We start from the raw sequence: 13,813 nt of genomic DNA, 5'->3' as shown, positions 1-13,813 counted from the left end.
ATGGCATTACACATTAAATGCATTAACTCTTTTCTTTTGTGATGTAATCCGCTCACTGTATTACTAGTATTAGGAGATAATAGATAGAATATATCTTTGCATTATAGTATTATTTTGTATATAAAAGTCACCAATTTATACCATTTAGCTAATTTAAATAATATTAGTTTAAATTGAATGAACCTCTTAGCATATTTATTAAAAGGTGATAACGGAAAAATATACCTTTTATATGTTATGTAGTGAGTACAGTACTGTTATAGTACTGTGTGCAAAGAATAACTTACCAATTGGATTTGCCAATTGATGATAAGAAGGTGTTTTTTAGCAATAAATTTTTATAAGAATTCAGTGTGGATTTATAGTAAACAGAATCTAATGAATATAATACAAAAAAATTGTGTCTGTAAAGGAGTATACAATAAAATCTAACAAATAGGATATCTTATATCTTCAATTTTATTGTGCCCTAAGGTTTGATAAATGAAACAAAGAAATACAATAGTACATATAAATAACTTCAAAAATAATATATATTTATAGGATAAAATATGAGACTACAAATTTATAGATATGAATTTAAATTTGGTATAATCTTTTAAAATTAGAAAATATGAAATTTAGGCTTTTTGCAATTTATGAAAAAATTTATTTATATTTTAATTTTTTTTTTTGTTATCTGCAAGAAGTTTTTTTGGTATTTATAATTGTGAGAAGTGTTTTTGTTAGTATGTTAAAAATTGAAAAAAAAACACCCTGCCAAAAGTAGCTATGGTGAGAACTAAGAAGTAGCTGATTTATACTTGCTTAAATAGTTAAATCACTTCCGAGTCTCATTATACATTATACTACCAAATAATTTCATCTAAAATTATTTTTGATAAATATATACTCGTACCAACTATATTTTAGATAATTAATATTACTAAGGTTTATGTGTAAGCTTTCTCACTCATATCCGCCCTGACTCACCACGGTTTATGCACAATTTGAAACCGTGGTGGGTTGCCACGGTTTACATAGAAATGAGTTTTTGCACATACGGGTAACCAGATCCAGTTTTGCACATTTGAGTAAAGGTTTTCTCAAATCTATTTATTTAAGTAACTTGCCCTAAATTTTTATTAATTTTTTATAATGATTAGACAAAAATATTATTTTTAAGAAAATTAAAAAAATAATTAGTTACATGAAGATTTTTTATATATAACACTTATATTTTAAATTAGGTTATTTAATAGTTTGGATATTTATTTTGAATTTTGAATGACATCAAATTTCTAAAGAAATGCAGGAACAGTTTTAAATAGGGGTGGCAAAACGGGTTAAACTTGTCGAGACCCGCTAAAAAGACGGGTCGGGCTAGGATTTGAAACCCACCAAAATAAAGAAATTCGTCAAACCCGCATCCTCAAATTGGCGGATTTTAGCGGGACGAAGCAGGCCGGTCTGTCGGGCCAAAATTTTTATTTTTTTATTAAATAAAAGAGTTATTGCTATTATAAAATTAACAATTATAAAATTTTCAAACACTTTTTTTTGTTTGTATTGGTTTTATTCTTTTTTTAGTTATTAACTTTATTCATTTTATTTTACAATTTCGTATATTTATTCAAATTATGTGACTCATTTTTTAAAATAAAGATGGTTCTATTGACAAATATTATTTTGAACAATTTTATTGAAGTTAAAAAAAAGATTGTGAAAAAAATTATATTATAATTTGACTATTTCTTATTTGTATTTAATTTTTTAATTATTATTTTTTAGTTAATTTTAATTAATTTTTCTTTTTAAAGTCAAGCGGGCTAGCCCGCCTACCCGCCAATCCGCCATAAAGTGGGACGGGCTAGCATTTTGAACCCATCTTAGTTGGTGGGGCGGGCCGACCCGCCCCATTTATGGGGCGGGCTAAGACGGAACATGTTGGGTCGGGCCGGCCCGCTTTGCCATCCCTAGTTACATATCCAATTCAAATTTTTCGAAAGTAATGTACAAAAAGTAACTGTCAGTTGACATTAGGTTAGTCTATAAATAGAGTTTTAGGAACACATTGTAGGAAGTTTAGTTCTTTTAAAAAATACTTAAAAACCCAAAACGCTTTCATCCCCTTGATATTACAGAGTAAAATTAAAAGTTTTAAGTAATTTCTCTGAATTTAAACACTTGAAATTTACTTTCTTCCAGTTTTTATTAATAAAATTCCTTTACTTTTTCATGTTCCTCTTTTATATGCTTATGTTTTTTTTTCATTTTCTCTTTAATTTTTTATTTGCTTTAATTTTTGCAATTTACTTTTGCCTCTGGCACCTTATGTTTCTTTATTTATTTGTTATTTTCATTCATTTTAATTTTTATTGACGTTACAATTGTGACATTGAGATACTCACATTTTCTTTAAAATATTAACAAAATTTGAGTAAAAATAAATAGACACGCTCGGTGGAACTTTGTTAATAGATTGTAGTTTGTCAAAAGAAAAAATAAGGAATTTTGAATTTGTATGTGGTTGCGTAGTGGTAAGATCGTGTGTCCAGAGACTAAGAAATCAGCGTCACTTGACATGTCAAATACATCTGCAGCATCTTCTTCTACTTCTAACGATGAGACTAGAGGAAATGAGTACGAGAATTCTCTTGTGATTTTAAATGCAGAGTTTACCTTACTGTCAGTGAGGCATGATAGCGTTGGCCTTGGCCGTGCCCATCCAGGGTTCAATGCAACTCACATAAATACTATGAGGTGACTGCCCTATGGCTTGCCACCAGAGTATGTCCCCTCATGGTGACATAAGGATTGCTGGTGCTTTTCTACTCAACTTTTCAAAATCTTCTTTACCAGAATCCATATGGTATGTCAAATGTACCTATTTCTGGGACGTCAGGTTCACAAATATCACAACAAAATTTTTCACATGCTATTAGTACAAGAAATAACAGTGCATTTAATTCTACTACATCCACTGTCACTAGGGTATAAAATTTTAGACCTGTATTTTCTGACATGTCAATAGCAATGCCTATTAATCAACCTAGTCAAACTGTTGGATCTTTAATAAATATTAGGCAATAGATGTATGAAAGCCACCATAATCTGGTAAACATGTTAACTCATTAAATGGTGACAGTTTTAAATCCTCTTTTAGAAAACACAAATACTAGAATTAAACAATTAAATAGGAAAGTTAATAGGATTTGATAATGTCAACCAAAACGGTAGAGCAATTCCTAATTATGACGTTCATATGCCGAGATATGGTCAAAATGATTATGATATATGTTAGAAAAACTTAGGCAAAACAACTTAGGGGCATTATAATCTAGCTAGGAACGTTGAACAAGTTTTAAACCGTTTGGGATTTAATGTTGGTTGTTTAAATAGGCCATATTTCGTGTCTGCTTTTCCTGAATGTGTCTAACAAGTAGAGCTTCCAATAGGTTGAAAAATTTTAAAATCCCTAACAAATTTTCTGGAGAAAAAAATGAGTCTACAGTAGAGCATATTGCTCGATATATTGTTGAAATTTGCGAAGCAACTTCTAATAAATATCTCAAGATGAGATATTTTCCTTCTTCTTTAACAAAAAATGTATTTACATGGTTCTCCAACTTGAGACCAAATTCTATTCATTCTTGGACGCAGTTAGAAAGAAATTTTCATGATCAATTTTTTCGAGGTGAATTGAAAGTTAATCTTACGGATTTATTCTCTGTCAGACATGCAGAGAGAGAATCCATTGACACTTATTTGACACGGTTTAGAAACATGAGAAATAAGTGTTTTACTCCGATCACAGAAATTGAAATTATCAAAATAGCTACTAATGGGCTAGAATTTGGAGTTAGACAAAAACTTGTTAATCAACATACTTTAGATCTTTTTCAGTTAGTTGAGAGAGTAAGATAAATAGAACAAATTAAGAAAGAAAAAGAAAATTTAAAAAAAAGCTACTAAAAAAGTTGCATATGTTGATTATTTTTCCAATAGTAGTGATTCAGATGAGAGAGAGGCTTATATTGTTGAATTACGTGAAGGTCCTCCTTATGTGTGTAAATCTTTAAAACCTGTTAAAGAAAAAGATTTTTTTTTTCATATTTCAAAGTTGAAAATAAGACCTACTCTTTTGATATTTCTAAAGCAGATAAAATATTTGAGGTTTTATTAAAAGATAAGAAGCTTATTTTACCCGAAGAAAAAAAGATGCCTTCATCTGATGAAATAAAAAATAAAAAATTTTATAAGTTTCATCAAGTATTTTCATACACCACTAATAATTGCGTCCTTTTCAGGGATTTGATACAAAAAGCCATTGAGGAGGGAAGGTTGAAGTTTGAGGATAAAGCTACTATGAAGGTGGACACTGAACCATTTGCTGCTGATTCAAATTATGTTGAGTCATTCAATTTATTAGTCAACATGGTAGAAATTGATGTCACAATAGCTGGTGCTTGATGAGCGGATAATTTATACGCTTTTTGGTATTATTTTTAGTAATTTTTAGTAGGATTTAGCTACTTTTTGGGATATTTTTATTAGTTTTTATCAAGGTTGCGAGAACCGAACCGGTCAATGAACCGGTAAAATAACTGGTTCACTGGTTCACTGGTTCGACCGGGGTCCAACCGATTTAATTAAATATTAATTAAAAATTTAATATATAGTTTCAAATATTTAAATTTGATCTTTTCTAACCTAATAAAATTCAAAATTGCACCTAATGTTCTACACCAAAAAAATATTAACAAAATTCAACTACCCACAGGAACTAATTATCACTAATTAGTAATCATCAAAAAATCAGCAACATCATCATCCTCATTTCAGAAAATCAACATTTCAGAATAAGAAAACATCAACAAAATCAATATTATCAACTCAGCAACTCAGAATTAAATCCAGTAACTCAACTAAATCCAACTCCAATTCAGAATTAAACAAAGCCACTAATCATCACTAATCAGTAATCATCGAAAAATCAACAAGAAGCCAACAACATATCAGTAACAACATCATCATCATTTTAGAAAATCATTCTAGAATCATAAATCAACAATTAACAGGATTATTCCAGTTTCATAAAATAAGAGACTATGTACTCATTCACAATTTTAGAAATAATGAAAATTTTGATGCCAAATGTAATCATATTTGTCTTAAAATTTTCATAAAAGCTTTCGAGTGAAGGATTTGCAAATATGAAGATTGGGACCTGCATCAACACTCAGAGAGTCAGAGTGCTTACTGCTTCCCGGCAGCGAGGAGGAAGGGGAGTGACGGCGACGACAAAGGAGACGGCCACACCGGCGAACACACACAGAGAGAGAGCGCTTGAACAAGGGAGACGGTGACGGCCACAGAGCTTCCACGCGACGGCGAGGGAACTTCCTACAACGGCGACACAGCTTCCTAGGACGGTGACGGAGCTTCCTACGATGGCGACACAGCTCCTGCGACGGCGACGGAGCTTCCACGGTGCGACACCGGCGAACAGAGAGAAAGCACGCTCGAGCAGAGGAGATCCAGTGTCTGTGGGTTCCGCGGGGTTGTGGGGCTGGGTGGTTGCGGTGGGTGCGGCGGCTAGTCTATTAGGGTTTCCATCTGTTCTTTCAATTTTGATTCTTTGAGAAAGAGATGAGAGGAGATGAGTGGGAGTGTTGGACTTTTGGTGGGAGGGGAGGGGATCTGGGCTTCGGGTAGATGATTTAGGCTTTTTTTTTTTAAGGCCAAAAACGGCGCTATTTTGAAAGGGGTTTCAAACCGAAAAACCGTAAAAAAACGGACGGTTCAGTCGGTTTACCGGTTAACCGCCGGTTCGATCGGTTTTTTACCGGTTTTTTGCCAAACGGTTTCTGGCCTTACCCGGACCGGCTAGGTGACCGGTTCCCGGTTATTCCGGTTGAACCGGCCGGTCCGGTTCGGTTTTCAGAACCATGGTTTTATGCAAAATTCACATTTCTAGATTTTACTATGAGTTTGTGTGTTTTTCTGTGATTTCAGGTATTTTCTGGCTGAAATTGAGGGATCTGAGCAAAAATCTGATTCAGAGGCTGACAAAAGAATGCTGATACTGTTGGATTCTGATCTCCCTGCATTCAAAGTGGATTTTCTGGAGCTACAAAACTTTAAATGGCGCGCTCTCAATTGCGTTGGAAAGTAGACATCCATAGCTTTCCAACAATATATAATAGTCCATACTTTGCTCGAGTTTTGACGACGCAAACTGACGTTCAAACACCCATTCTCTACCCTATTCTGAAGTCAAAACGCCAGAACTGGCATAAAAGCTGGAGTTAAAACGCCTAAACTAGCACCAAAGCTGGCGTTTAACTCCAAGAGAAGCCTCTACACGTGTAAAGCTCAATGCTCAGCCCAAGTACACACCAAGTGGGCCCGGAAGTGGATTTCTGCATCATTCACCTATTTCTGGAAACCCTAGTAGCTAGTTTCATTATAAATAGGACCTTGTATTTTCATCTTTTGATCTCTTGATCACGTTTTGGGGAAGCTGGCCTCACAGCCATGCCTGAACCTTGTTCTTATGTATTTTCAACGGTGGAGTTTCTACACACCATAGATTAAGGTGTGGAGCTCTGCTGTTCCTCGAGTATTAATGTAATTACTATTATTCTTCTATTCAATTTAGCTTATTCTTATTCTAAGATATTCGCTGCACTTCAACATGATGAATGTGATGATCTGTGACACTCATCATCATTCTCACCTATGAACGCGTGCCTGACAACCACTTCCGTTCTACCTTAGATCGAGCGCGTATCTCTTAGCCTCCATTCCGAAAGATCGGAGTTTTCGTGGTATAAGCTAGAATTATTGGCGGCCATTCCTAAGATCCGGAAAGTCTAAACCTGGTCTGTGGTATTCCGAGTAGGATCTGAGATGGGATGACTATGACGAGCTTCAAACTCGCGAGTGTTGGGCGTAGTGACAGACGCAAAAGAATCACTGGATTCTATTCTAACATGATCGAGAACCTACAGATGATTAGCCATGCGATGACAGCGCATTTGGACCATTTTCACTGAGGACGGGAGGTAGCCATTGATGCCGGTGAAACCCGAACATACAACTTGCCATGGAAAAGGGGTATGAAGGATTGGATGAAGATAGTAGGAAAGTAGAGATTCAAGAAGAATGAAGCAACTTCATACGCTTATATGAAATTCTCACCAATGAATTACATAAGTATCTCTATCTTTACTTTATGTTTTATTTATCTTTTAATTATGAAAACTCCATAACCCATTTGAATCCGCCTGACTGAGATTTACAAGGTGACCATAGCTTGCTTCAAGCCGACAATCTCTGTGGGATCGACCCTTACTCACGTAAGGTATTACTTGGACGACCTAGTGCACTTGCTGGTTAGTTGTGCGGAGTTGTGATAAAGTGTGATTCACGTTTGAGAGCACCAAGTCTATTGGCGCTATTGTTGATGATCACAATTTCGTGCACCAGTGCTCAAGATGAAAACAAAGACCTGAGAATTTTTTAGCAAGACAAGAAGCCAGTTTATCCTCGTCCTGGTAAGGATCTGTTAGATTTTTTACTAAGAATTAAAGAATTTGACAGCACCATCACTATGTGTCCAAAGTGCAGTGCTGTTTTTGACAAGAAAACTACAAAAGAATTTGAAAAGTACAAAGTTGAAGAGAAAAAAAAGACAAAGTTGAAAAAGAAGTTTGTTGAAAAAGAGAATAAAACTAATGAGCTAAAACAAAAGATAGCTGAGGAAAAATAAAAATTGGGCGGTCAGACTTCTTTGAACAAGTGTGTCAACAATGTTGGGATACAACCCATCAACTAGAAGATGAAAACTGTAGTCATAATTGATGAAAAACTTGATAGATTTTTCCAAAAGACAAGGATTCTTCCCACCCAAAATTTCAAACAATGAGTCCATAATGTAAAAAATATGCAGAATCAGCCTACTGCTTTCTCAAGTAAAAAAATAAGTGGATGAGGCCTAGACCTTTTAAGCTCACGTACTATGAGTCCTAGTTATGGAACATAAATCATGCACAAGATGGAGGTAGTGTATATATTCCAAAAAATATACCTATTCTTTCAAAGCCAATTTATTCTTGTTATAACCCTAAAATGCAGTAGGTTCCTAGTTGTTCTCCTTGGCCAAATTGTCAAAATATTCCAAAGTATTCTCCTTTTATAATTTTTTAGCAAAAAGAAAATATACTTGAGTATGTTCTTTTAGAGCCATACAAGGGGCATGGTGTAGATTTTTCTCCTTTGCCAACTATGGCTAAATCTACAGAAATAAAAAATATTTACTCTTGAATAAAAAGGTTCACATATCTGTTCCTGGAAAATATTTAGAAAAACGGAATTAGTTTTGCAACTCAGTGACTAAACAATACATCTATAATCTATATAAGACCATATAAACATTATCAGAAAAATAATTTTAGTTAGAAAATAATAATTTATATGAATAAGTAAATCAATAAGGGAGTTCTCATACAGAAATGAAATCAAAAGTCCACACTTAGGCGGCTCCACCTCTATGAGTAGCCCTTTCCTCTTGTGTGTTCTAACAGAATAACAGATCTAACGTGTGACCTACACGTTAGGTTAGCAATGCCCTGCTAGCTGAGATCTGAGTCAGATGTATCTAAGTTAACGTCATAACCGCCGTTAACTACGATTTCTAATACGAGTCTCTTAAACCAATTCAAAACATATTATTGAAAATATAACAAACTAATTAATCTTTTAAATATACAAAATCTCAAATCAAATCAAACAATACTTTTTCGTACAAATCATTTTCAATCATACTTTTTAAATCATAAAGAATGCCAACATATTTCACAATTTCGGGATAGTAAGTATCAATAATTTGTTTCAAAAATAAGTAGTCTCGTAAAAACATATAGTCTCATGCGCAAATTGAAAATCTAAATTTCAAAAGAATAAATATTTAGTTTTAATAAATCGATTATTAAGGTCAAATTAAAATCCTTTGCTAGTAACTTTATAAGTATAGTCATAAATTCAAAGCAACATATATCAAGATAGTTATAGATGTAAAGTCAAATAATTATAGACGTAAAGCCTACTCACAAATTAGTCCCATATAACCGAAGAAACCAAACTTGAAGTGCCAAGTTGATAGTTGAAATACAGTGGTTATGGAGGGGTTGACGACCGATTGTGGGGGTTGAACGAAATACCAAATAAAGGAGATAGCGATGATGATGGAAGGAAACATCATCATCGACGTCGACTCTTTCCTCTTCCTCTTCTCTTTTAGTCGTCGGATGCGCTCATTATTCGTCTCTCTCTCTCTTCTTCTCGTGCCACTCTCTCTCCCCCCTCTGGCTTTCTTTTCTGCAATGGCAGTGGCGGTCCTCCCTCCGCCAGCACTTCCTTCCCTTTCTTCCTCTTCTCTTCTTTTTTTTATCTATTTCTCGATCCTTTTTTTTCTTTTATTCTCTCCTCTGATTGGAAGTATGTGTGTTGGTAATTTAGGAAATTAGTGTTAGAATTTGGTTTGGAAAAAAGAGGAATAAGAGTATTGTAAGGATTTTATAACTTTACAAATTTATAACTATTCTAAAACTAATATAATTATAAATATTAAAAACACTTTGAATATTTTAAACGTGCACTACAAGAAAGTTTTAAAATAGCAACCGATTTTGCGACCAATCAAACTTTTCTAGGATTTAAAAAAAATTGGTTGCTAAATTTTAATTAGCGACCGATTTAGTGATCACCCATTATTGGTCACTAAATTAGTTGCTAAAATAAAAATTAGTAACCGATTTAGCTATTAATGACAAAGCCAATTTAGTCGGTTGCTAAAACTGGTTGCTATTTTTTTTAATTTAGCGACCAAATTAGCAACCAAAATAAAAAAAAGCTTTTAGGATATGTTGGTGGTTAAATCGGTTGCTTTTTTTAATTTAGCGACCGATTTTGTGACCAATTTTGCGACCAATATAAAAACAAGCTTAATGGTGGTTGGTCGCTAAGAAGTTGGTCGCTAAATCGGTTTCTAAGTGTTGTTGAGATACTTAGAGTTACATATAAAGTTGTTGAGAACATAACAGAATTTCATTCATTTCCACAAGAGATACTTTTCAATATCTTCTCCAGTATTTTTTGTTATCCTTTAATCTAATTCTTCTTCTATAAAAGGAAAAACTTATAACACTGTTAATTAATTCATGTTTAGGAAATAATAGCCACTTCTAGACAGCTTTAACTAACTTGGTTAAGAAATTATTAAAAATAGGCAAGCATGAACGTCAAGATGCGAGCAAATTCTTTTGCGGCATTTGGAGCTCTTAGCAGCTATGGAATTGGGACACTAAAGGATGCCTTTGTTGAGCAGGTATATTTCTAACTCTTGTTGTATTGTGTTTTATTCTTTTCTTTCCCTGACTCAGTTAAATCTAGTTCCACATGTTCAATAGAGAATTAGTATATCTATAGTTTCAGGAATGGGTATTGTAGGTGTGGAACAGCAAATGGCATTTACCTTTCATAATAAGATCTTGTTCTGTCTGGTTTTTCTGGCTTTGATGTGATTTCCCATTCTGTTATGTTTCTTTATTTCCACGAAGTATTTGGTGACAACTAGGATATTGCACTCTCCATGATCTGTGATTAACTTAGCATAGTGATATTAACCCAAAAAAAAAAAAAAGGGAAAAGAAAAGAGAGAAAATAAAAAAGGAACTTATAGCATAGAGATAACTGCAGTTTGTTCACTTAAATTATAGGTAAAAAGTTTACCAAGTGGCCATACCATTGTCAAACAACAATCCTTTTCTTACACACATTGAAGCCCTAGCAATGGCAACACTTTTCTCCTTCATCTTGACAAATAAACCGTCGTTTACTTTCTACTTCTATTAGAAGGTTTGCTCAAATCTATGACAGTATTTGACTCCTTTTGGATTTTTGGCCTTCAAGACCTTTATGACAGTATTTGACTCCTTATGGTTTTGGACATTCTTTAATAAGTACAAGCGTCTCTTACAAATATAACGTCACCATGTGTCAAATCTTTTTGGGATAAAATAAGAAGAAAGAAAGTTTCACATATTTTGACTTTATATGCCTCGTCATTTGAAGATTTTGGTTGTGTAATTTCCCCCTGAAATGATGTCATATAATTATCTTTCCAATATGTCAGACCGCTTATTCATTGCCATTGATGGTCTTTTCAAGGTACATGCTGCTCTCCCTCGTTTGGTTTTGCATCTTCATGATGAAGATGCTGGTGTTCGATTGGCCTGTCGTCGGGTAATCAGTTACTATCTTGAAATTTCTTGAATTGGAGACTTGCAAAGAAGTTTGTAACAGAATTAATTATTTTTTTTTGAAACAATATAGAAATGATGAAAAAGTTTAATTTTAAAATTTCGATTCCTCAACTAGAAGGTAAAGAAACAAATATAGGAGAGAATGAAGATGGTAAATGTACGTTTGAAGAGTGATTAGTAGTTGTGATACTAGTTAGTTAATAGACTTTAAATGATGTAATTAGTAATATAAGAGTGTTACTTATTATTGTTGTCTATAATATTAAATTGATGAGTTATTTTGATTATTGTTTAAGTGTGTTATGATATTTTGGTTATTGTTTAAGCGTTGTTTACTTTTATGTGTTTAAGTGCAGGTTTTTTGTTGATGGTTTTTCAATATTTGATAGCATGAATGTAAAAATGATAATTAAAAAATTATGATAGACTAAAATGATTGGTTGCTAATTAGCAACCGATTTAGCAAATAAAATATTAGTTGCTAAAATACAGGTCCCCACTTAGCGACCGAAATAACGGTCGCTAATTAGAGACCGAAAGATTGGTCGCAAATTAGCGACCGATTTAGCAACTAAAAGGTTGGTCGCTATTTAGCGACCATTTTTTTAGCGATCGATTTAGCGATCAATACTCTTTAGAGAGGATTTGATGGCCTTGTTAACGAATCGGTTGCTAAAGTTTAGCGACCGAAATTGGTTGCTATTCGGATAATTTCTTGTAGTGGTGTCACTTATATAAAAATAATTCTCTTGCCAATTTATTAAATATATATAGTTAATATATTTATAATGTTTAATATATTAAATACCTATTTAGAATATTTAATATTAATATATTTGAAATATTTAATATGTTAAATATATATTAATAATATATTTAATATATAGCAAATATATTTAAATACAAAATGTTCTTTTCAGATAAATAGTATAAAAGTGAAAATACACAACGAAAATTGGTATAAAAATTGGTGTTAATCAATAACAAGCACTATATCTTCCCAATACATATATGAAACAAACTTGTCAGATGTTAATCCATATAAATAATTTTTTAAAAAAACGAGAGCAACGGACTCAAACAAAGTTAATATATCAATCAACCTATTTGTATCATATGTAAGTTGCACATTTAAATGAAATAATAATTTTTTTAAAAAATTGAATAACAACTTTTTAAGCATAAAGCATTGTTGTTTTTTATTATTATTATAAAATATTTAAAAACTATCTAACATATTTTATTTGTTGTTATTATTTATTGTTTGATTTCTTTACATATTACGATAATTACATAAAAAATTCAATAATAATTCTAAATTATATTTAGAATAATGCTAATAATAATGTTAAAAAACCTATAATAATATGTTGTTCTACTTCAATCATTATATCGCATTTATTACATGGTCGACGGGATATTATTTAAATTTAATTAAAAAAAACTCTCTCACACTCCGTATTTCTTCTTCTCAAAACAAACTCCCTATTCTTATGCTCCAACCCTTCCTTTGCTACTCCGTCTTTACATACTGACTTCTTCAGCCAATTTTTCATTAGCCCGTTATTTATTTTTTGAAATTTTCTATTGTTTTTCAGAGAATTTCAATTTAATATTTGAATTTTTTTTTCCGGCCAAATTTTTACTAGAGCAGAGACGTCAAACATGCACATGAGAGAGGAGAAACATGCATCAATTGTGAACAAGAAGACTAGAGGCACACGCGGCGCGTATTCTATAATTTCTCTCCAACAAAAAAAGCGACAAAATTATTGACGTGTTTCAGTCAGTAAAAAACGCAACATCCAAGACTGATTTTTTTTATATTAGAACAAATTATATAATGTGTCCTAATATTTTAGTGTATGTGAATTTTATTTTTGTATGGAATAATTTTTTACCTTTTAAAAGACACAAAACGTCACCTATATTTTGAATGTAAAAATCATTTTTAAATTTGTTAAATATAAAACGGTAATGCCGTTTCCATTTAAAATATAAAAAATATATTTTTTACAAAACGATAGAATCGTTTTGCATGGAGTAATTTTTTTAAAATTGGAAATAAGAAAACGGCATTGATGTTTTGAGGCTAATTTTTTTATATTGGAAGAGTGTGTGAGTTGTGTTTGGTTATGGTGTATACAGGTGTTAGATACAGGTGTGGGACAGAGAAAAATCGGACCATCCGAGTTCTTTGTTAAAAAATTTGTTGACCACAAAACGGACCGTCCAATTAGTTTTTGCTTTTGTTTTTTTAATTTTAAATGAAATCGGACCCTCTGTTTATGTTTTTTATTTTTTATTTTTTTATAAAACTGAAAACGGACCATGCGTTTACCATTTTTGTTTTTTTTTTCCTTTAAATGAAAACGGACCCTCCGTTTTTAGTTTTTTTTTTTTAAATCAAATCGGACCCTCCGAGTTTTACTAATCAGACCGTTTGAATTCCTTACTCTAAATCGCTCGGTCCGATTTCAGCTTCCGAATACCACATGCAGGAA

Source organism: Arachis stenosperma, chromosome 8, assembly GCF_014773155.1.
Source record: "Arachis stenosperma cultivar V10309 chromosome 8, arast.V10309.gnm1.PFL2, whole genome shotgun sequence".
Classification (NCBI taxonomy): domain Eukaryota; kingdom Viridiplantae; phylum Streptophyta; class Magnoliopsida; order Fabales; family Fabaceae; genus Arachis; species Arachis stenosperma.
The sequence above is the reverse complement of the archived record's forward strand: the minus strand, read 5'-3'. Positions refer to the sequence as shown.